Raw genomic sequence first — 9,027 nt, forward strand, 5'->3', positions numbered from 1 at the left:
GCGTAGATGATAATTTCCTGGATCATACACATGATGAGGTCATAGGACACCATTACTATAACCAAAAACTGAGGTCAATGACTCAGTAGCACAAGAGACCATTCAGTTCATAGATTGGACATATATTTACAACATGGGGAAGCTGCTGGTGATCCTGTCCTGATGAAGGCACATTTAGAAATGTAGTACTGTCTTTATGATTTCACAAGACACCTGATGTTATTATCCTATTCTTCTTCATGTCAAGTCATCCCTGAGGTCTCTATACACTGATCACCATTTTGATTCCAATACATATGAAGCCTTGAATTCTGGGACTCATGATGAATGTACTTCCTCAGATTTCCTTTCTCAGCATCCAGAAACAATCTCCTCTTTCCTGCCAACAATGGCAAAGTCTGGTCTTCCTGTCATAGACACAGCGCATCCAACAGTGAGGGCAGGGGAATGTAGCAAAAGAGAGTGTCTTGAGCTGCCTTTTGGCCATGAGTATATCCTTGAGCTCAGGACACAGGTGGGAAAATCTCCCTACCACAACAGGATCCATGTCATTATAGCACTCTAGAGGGGCAGGGTACCGCTCAACAGTCAACTTGCTTAGATTGGCCATGCATTGCAGAAGGTCCTTCAGTACAGGAGTGGAGAAGTCGTTGTCATAGAAATTGACAGAGGTGAGCTGTGAGCACTGGGTCAGAGCAGGCAAAAGGACTTTGAGTTGAGAGTCTGTCATCCTGCAGTTTTCCATCTGCAGGGTCTGCAGAGTTTCAGATACTTTCTCTAGGAGAATTTGGAGACTCTTGAAACATGACTCATAAAACACTATACCATAGAAGTGCAAGTGTTTCAGTTGATAGAGCCTCTGACACTCTGACATGTGTTTCAAGTCTGACACTGAGAGATGGCAGAAAATCATAGACAAGGATTCCAAGGGGCTCTTCAGGCATCTAGAGAAAGAACAAGAAAATTGGTTTGGGTCATGTTGCTGGAAGACACTAGAAAGATTGGCACTGACACGGAGAATCCACATATGTAAAGTCAATCTATGCTTATGTTGAAGGTCCACCCTTGGGAAACAGCATGTTGGTGTCTCCTCATAGCATTGTATACAGAAGCATATTACAGTCAGGTAGGATGGGCTCAGACCACATTTCTGCAACTCCCCTTCCTCACTCTGTCAGAGAAGTAGAGCTTGCCCAAGCATACCAGGAGAGCATACCTAGAAATACCCAGCACTGAAAGGTTCTGGCAACATCTTGGCCTGTGTCCTGCAGAGTTTATCCATGTCCCTACTACCTCCACTGTCTCCATCCCTGATTTCAGTGTTCTACCCTTGACTGATGACCCCTACCCCAGTGTCACAGATTTCCCATTTACTTAGTTCCAACATGTGTTCAAACCATCCTTTCCTGTAGAGAGAATTAGATGCTGACTGACTCCAATAGAAGAACAAACTAGTTCCTGAATCATATATCTATGTAGAGGGCAGCTGTGGAGCCTCTCCAGCTGAGGGTGTTCTGCTTTGTCCTGTTTCCTTCCATTAGATTTGCCTGGATCCCAAAGGGAAATATGCAAAGCACATTTAATACATCTGACCCACACGAAGGACATGTGTGTAAGGTAGCTCTCTCAGTATCCCTTACCCCAGCTTAGACTCTGCAAAGGAGTGGTTATTGAGCCAAGTGAGCTCAGTTAAGAAACAAACAATCCACACTTTGATACTGTAATGAATCTATCATTGTAACTGACTCTGTGATTAGCATATATCAGGTGCTTACTAATGTTCAACATATAAGGAATGATTTGCTGCCAGAGCAGAACCAGCTCACCATCCTTCCTTACCTGAACAACTCTTTCATGTTGTCATAGGAAAAGTGGGCACCATTCACATAGAGATGCTGGAGACGGTTAAGTTTGGAGAACTGAAAAAAGAATTGGGCAGCACACGTCTTTATATCTGTTACTGTGTTCACAACATTAATGTTGAAGTTGGTTTGATATAGATGGAATTTGAGAAGATTTCTCATATCGCCAAGGAAATTTGCAAAGAAATTTAGGATGGACAGGACCTGGTGTGTGTTTATTTCCAATTCCTCAATGTAGTTTGGGTGGAAAATGTTAAAGACCTACTTGATAATCTCCAGTGGGAAGTCACAAATCTCCATCTTCAGACAGCATAGTTGCAAAGAGTCTTTTCTCTGCTGGGCCCATTGCAGCAAGCATTGTTGGTGTTTGTTCAGAGAAGAGAAGAGGGCCAGGTTAGTGACTACCTGAAAACACTGCTTCAGTGGATAACCAAGAAGGCTCTCTGGGATTTGCTTCTTGATCAAAATATCTGCTGAACAGACACTATCCTCTTTTTCAGCTCATGCATCCCAGAAATCCTGGTGCACAACTCTCAAGTCCAACACTTGAAGTTTCCACCTTCTGTGAGGGAAAAAGGTAAAGTATCACAATGTAAAACCAACATTGAATCCACTTGGATCTCACTGTCTAATGTCATCTCCATCATAGCACCTCATGCCAGGCAGGCAAGGACCCTGCATGAGCTGCATCTGGAGACATGCCCCACTTCTCTCCATTCATTTGCTCTTGACTTGTGTCTCTTCCATATCTAGTGCCTGTAGTAAAGCCACAGAAAGGCTCATCCTACTATGGCTACTTGTACTCTGTGCTGTCCTGACCTACGACTGTCATTTAGATCTGCTTTCAACTTGAATAGTAACTCTTTAGACCTGCAAGTTGATGACATCACTAGCCTCTATCCTGTTTGACCCTGTTTTTTTCTGCCCTCCTGTGTGTGTATATTACCACTTTAATCCTGCTGGGTGGTGGTGGTGCACACCTTTAATCCCAGCACTTGGGAGGCAGAGGCAGGCAGATTTCTGAGTTCGAGGCCAGCCTTGTCTACAGAGTGAGTTCCAGGACAGCCAGAGCTACACAGAGAAACTCTGTCTCAAAAAAAAAATCCCATGTTTCCCTTTCTAGCCTCCTTAGGCCTTGCGTACCTGGGATGAACTGTCTGGGTCAGCAGTATATCTATGCCATTCAGCACAGCTTGCAGCATCTCCACATTAGTGGTTTTTAGCAGTGGCTCCAAAGGGAGGTAGGAAAAGGGCCAGGCTGCCATCATTGCCCTCAATATCTGTGTGTGTCTGCCATTGAAGGCCTCTAGGAAGAGTGGTGGGAAGAGCACAGTGGGCAGGTGATCCAGATCAAAGGAGTCTATGGCATCATTCCTCAGCAGAGTATCCAGTGCCAGCTGCTGGAGTGTGGGAGGGTTGTAGGTGCTCATCCTGATAGGTGTTCAGTTGGAAGGATCCTGGTGAAGCATTTAGGAGACATTAATTTCAGGCTAAGTTTTGGAAATTTCTATGTCTCACCATTGCAGAAACTAGAAGTCCAGAGCCCATGCTCTGGCAATAATGGAGAACTCAGTCTGCCCAATGATCCAATCCTGTGGTCTCCAAACCAAAAATTCATCAGTCTCAGCATGTGGATTCCCTTGTAAGCACCCACAGCGGGGGGGAAAAAATTAACCATTGTTGCATGGGTTACCAACCCCTGCTCCTCTTAATCTCATGCCTAATCAGAGGGGTTATTCAGGAGCATACAGTCTGACCAGTCTTGTTACAAGAAAAAGACACTGAACAACTTTGCAGTTGTCAAGAAAATATAGTCATAGCCTGGTGCACAGGGGCATTCTGCCCGTAAATCATGCTGTGTTTTCAGATGGAACGTCACTTAAGTATTAATGTTGTGTGTACAGAGTGAGATTTTTTGCCTAAATAAATGTTACAAATTTCATGTAAAAAAGAAAGTATAGTTCAAATGTCACAGGCATAACCCAGCCTTATTGTCCTTTCAACAGATTGATGTCTCCTGGGAAGGGCTACGGAGAACTTATGAGATGCCTGTCCACATGTACTACTTAGCCCTTTAGAGACCCATGTGAGCAAGCTGGGGCTTATTATATTAATTTAGGAAATGAGATGAAAGGTCTGTTAATTCATGGCCACCTGACTATACATTCAGACCACATCCAAAATTCCAAACTTAAATAAAACATGCTACCTCCTCCAGAGCCTTTGGAAAGCCATACTACTGAATGAAAGCAGCTACTCATGTGAGTCTTAGAGAAGCTCAAGTGTACACAGGCTACAGGGATGAGAGTTTTCTCATGACAAGTTTGTGTCCAGATGAACAGATAGATGTGACAATTTATCTGTCCGTACTTCTAAGTCTAGCCTGGATTGTGATCCCTTGTGCCCAGGACAGTAATTCTAGTTTCCAAGTGTGGCTGCTGTATAATTTTCCCATACCTACTTTCATGTGTGCATGCATACATAATATACACATGCAAATCTTATAAAATATCTAATCACCTGGAAAAGGCTGAAGCAACCACATGCTTACACCCTTGGTTCTTGGGCCAGCTGTGGCTTCAGCGACACAAGCCAATAGCTAGAATTTTAGGCTTTTGTGCCTAAATCCTTCCCCAGCACACTTTGTAAGGTATAGTGAAGGGGAAATTCCAGTTCATATAATTGCAAATCATAATCTCTGAAAAATAATTTAAGAGACTTCAGAAGGATTAAATTATAAATGTGATCCTAACTGAAATTCTGGACTTAAGTATAAAAAACTGGACAGAACCAAAAAGATCAAGAGTTCAAGGCCATCCTTGTTCATCAACACACTATCTTTAAAAGGAAGGAAATTCCCATATAATCGCATTTCTCATAAAACTGAAGTCTACCGTATATAAACAATATAAATTGGAAATGAAGTTGTAGCTGCATGGTGATAAGGCTAGCCCAGCAAGCAAGGAGCCTCCTTATGGAGGTAAGTTACTTACCTGATATGGACACTGTCTACAGAGCTCCTACTCCCAGCAGGATCACACAGTAACTCCAAGATTCAGGACTCTGTCATTCTAGTTGGCTTCGTCTGACCATTTTATACACCTTTCTCCTCTCCCATCCCTATATAGTCCCACCTCCCTTCTTTAAGCTCCCATCTCATTGGTCCATTGAGTCTCCACACACTTAATCCTGTTAAACATTCATTTATCCTACTGTTGGTTGATTGAAGCAGACCTTTGTATGAGAGATCAAACACTGAACTAGAAGTTCAGATGCTCTTGTTTGCTTGATTGACTCATGTTGTGTTCACCCACAACTACTTGTTTATGTATGGATATAATTAGTGTGTGTGGTTTTAATGTCTGTGTTTGTGTGCTTGTTTCAGTGTATTCATTACTGTGAGCATGTACTTGAGTGTGTAGGGAGTTCTAGGTTAGCCAAAGGTTAAATAGTGAGGTTTTGTCTCAAAACAAGACAACAGCAATTAAAACCAAACACCAAACAAAGAAAAATACAAACAAATCCCACATCAGTATTTTACAGATATGAAGGTGTTGCAGTGGATTACATGAACCTGCAAGCCTTGCTACCCAGAAGTTTGGTTGGGATGATGCTAGATCAAGGAGTTAAGAGCCATCATGCTACTCTAACAGTATTGATCATTTCCATTAGAATTTTTTTGTCACTGTTACAATAACATGTGCTGCAATATTTATTAACTGGATTATATAGATCATAAAGTATTTTTTCAATTTTTGCTTTAAATTTTTGTTGTGAATTATTTAAAATATTCAAATGTAGGTGGAAGAACTATACATTTATGCACATAAATTTACAAGTTAATTTGTAGAAAATATTTTCTTTATACATTTCTTTACCATCAAGAAAAATTTCTTGGTTCACAAGAAAATTTTTTTCTGTATTAGCAAGAGAGCAAGAGAGGCATTTTTAGAGTTTTTTTTTTTTTTTAATGAACTGGTAAATTGGTAAATCTTACACTTGATATTCTGAGTTTTTCTTTAGACTTATGGACTCAGCTTTAAAATGGGAGTTCTACTGTTAGTGTCATCCATGGTATACTTTTTGTGCTTTCATTCTTATGGCCAGTGTGTTTGTTGATTTCACCAAGAAAACTCAAAAGATTGAACTTTCGAGGTGAAGTAAATGGTGTTTACAAATGAGGTTTGGGAGAAAGATTGAGATGACTATTGAAATTTCATCTAATATTTTTAAAAAGGGCATCGTTCTCCTTGGTGCTTTTTCTCCTTGATGCACAAATGGTTATTTGAAAAATTTGAAATTTCTCACAAACTAAACAGCCTAAATAAAAATCTCAAACATTGGATATGATGTAACTTAAGGTAGGGCTGTAGCTTCAGGCTTATGTTTAGAAGACCTACTGGACCCTTATTGTATAGTTATTATAATTCTTCAAAAGAGACTTCTAGCTGCCTGCCAGGACAGAAAAGGATCACTAGGTTCTGTATCACCCTGAGCTTTAGATTTCTGGTGGTGCAAACTGCCAGGGGTCTGCCTGTACTCAGGAACTGAGCACATAGGCTGGTTTGTCTGCCAGCCCACCGAGTGTCCTGCCCAGGGAGCTATGGAAGGAGAGAAGCCCCACGGCCATACACGCTGCCTGCCACTACAGAAAACAATCACTAGGTACTGTATCACCCTGAGCTTTAGATTTCTGGTGGTACAAACCACCAGGGGTCTGCCTGTACTCAGGAACTGAGCACATAGGCGGTTCATCTGCAAGCCAGTCAATCGCAGGACCTGTGTCCTATGTGAGAATCAACAGAGGGAGTGACCCCCACCTCAACATCTTTGCTCCATAATAGAGCAGACAGAGAACACCTGGTTGACCTTGACAACCTAAGTATAACATTGCTTGAGGCAAGACTGAGAAGGGCTCCAAAGGCACAAAAGAAGAAGGTAGCATATCAGTAATCTGTGCCAGAGGAACCGCAGTCATCCAGTGTTGCAGAGATAACCTTAAAGATCCACAGTAGGTTGAAGCACCAGCCAGTGACAATAAGACCATCTAACACCTGGGAGAACTAGATGGCTAAAGGCAAACGTAGGAACATTACTAACAGAAACCAAGGCATTATGGCAGCATCTGAACCCAATTCTCCAACATTAGCAAGTCCTGGATACCCCAACACACCAGAAAAACAAGATTTGGATTTAAAATCACTGGTCATGATGCTGGTACAGGAACACATGAAGGATCTACTTAAAGAAATTCAGGAGAAAATGGATCAAAAATTAGAAGCCCTAACAAGGGAAACACAAAAATCATTGAAAGAAATTCAGGAGAATATAAAAGCCAATAAGGAGGAAACACAAAAATCACTTAAGAAATACAGGAGAACTTTGATCAACAGGCAGAAGTCATGAAAGAGGAAACACAAAATTCTCTTAATTAGAGGAAAACACAAACAAGCAAATGACAGAACTGAGCAAAAACCACCAGAATCTAAAAACAGAAGTAGAAACAACTAAGAAAGCACAAAGGGAGACAACTTTGGAGATAGAAAACCTTGGGAAGAAATCAGGGACCATAGATGCAAATATCAACAACAGAATACAAGAGATAGAAGAAAGAATCTCAGATGCCGAAGATACCATAGAAACCATGGACTCAACAGTTAAAGAAAATGCAAAATGCATAAAGCTTGTAACCCAAATATTCCAGGAAATCCAGGGCACAATGAGAAAGCCAAATCTAACGATTATAGGCATTGATGAGAGTGAAGATTTACAACTTAAAGGGCCAGCAAATATCTTCAACAAAATTATGGAAGAAAACTTCCCTAACCTAAAGAGAGAGATGCCCTTGAATATACAAGAAGCCTACAGAACTCCAAACAGACTGGACCAGAACAGAAATACCTCCCGTCACATAATAATCAAAACCCCAAATGTACTAAACAAAGAAAGAATATTTAGGGCAGTAAGAGAAAAGGGGCAAGTAACATATAAAGGAAGACCGATCAGAATTCCACCAGATTTCTCACAAGAGACCATAAAAGCTAGAAGATCCTGGCAGAGCTCATGTAGACTCTAAGAGAACACAAATGCCAGCCAAGAATACTATACCCAGCTAAACTCTCAATTACTATAGATGGAGAAACCAAGATATTCCATGACAAAACCAAATTTACACAATATCTTTCTTTTTTTTTCTTTTCTTTTTTTTTATTCGATATAATTTATTTACATTTCAAATGATTTCCCCTTTTCTAGCCCCCCCCACTCCCCGAAAGTCCCGTAAGCCCCCTTCTCTTCCCCTGTCCTCCCACCCACCCCTTCCCACTTCCCCATTCTGGTTTTGCTGAATACTGTTTCACTGAGTCTTTCCAGAACCAGGGGCCACTCCTCCTTTCTTCTTGTACCTCATTTGATGTGTGGATTATGTTTTGGCTATTCCAGTTTTCTAGGTTAATATCCACTTATTAGTGAGTGCATACCATGATTCACCTTTTGAGTCTGGGTTACCTCACTTAATATGATATTCTCTAGCTCCATCCATTTGCCTAAGAATTTCATGAATTCATTGTTTCTAATGGCTGAATAGTACTCCATTGTGTATATATACCACATTTTTTGCATCCACTCTTCTGTTGAGGGATACCTGGGTTCTTTCCAGCATCTGGCAATTATAAATAGGGCTGCTATGAACATAGTAGAGCATGTATCCTTATTACATGGTGGGGAGTCTTCTGGGTATATGCCCAGGAGTGGTATAGCAGGATCTTCTGGAAGTGAGGTGCCCAGTTTTCGGAGGAACCGCCAGACTGCTTTCTAGAGTGGTTGTACCAATTTGCAACCCCACCAGCAGTGGAGGAGTGTTCCTCTTTCTCCACACCCTCTCCAACACCTGCTGTCTCCTGAATTTTTAATCTTAGCCATTCTGACTGGTGTAAGATGAAATCTTAAGGTTGTCTTGATTTGCATTTCCCTAATGACTAATGAAGTTGAACATTTTTTAAGATGCTTCTCCGCCATCTGAAGTTCTTCAGGTGTGAATTCTTTGTTTAACTCTGTACCCCATTTTTTAATAGGGTTGTTTGGTTTTCTGGAGTCTAACTTCTTGAGTTCTTTATATATATTGGATATTAGCCCTCTATCTGATGTAGGATTGGTGAAGATCTTT

At 41.2% G+C, this 9,027-nt stretch overlaps 1 pseudogene; it reads right to left on the reverse strand.

Annotated features, from left to right (window-relative positions):
• Window positions 1-337: 337 nt before the first annotated feature.
• LOC127680310 (PRAME family member 12-like) lies at window positions 338-3,292 on the reverse strand (annotated as a pseudogene).
• Between the last annotated feature and the right edge of the window lie 5,735 nt (window positions 3,293-9,027).

Source organism: Apodemus sylvaticus, chromosome 3, assembly GCF_947179515.1.
Source record: "Apodemus sylvaticus chromosome 3, mApoSyl1.1, whole genome shotgun sequence".
NCBI classification, from domain to species: domain Eukaryota; kingdom Metazoa; phylum Chordata; class Mammalia; order Rodentia; family Muridae; genus Apodemus; species Apodemus sylvaticus.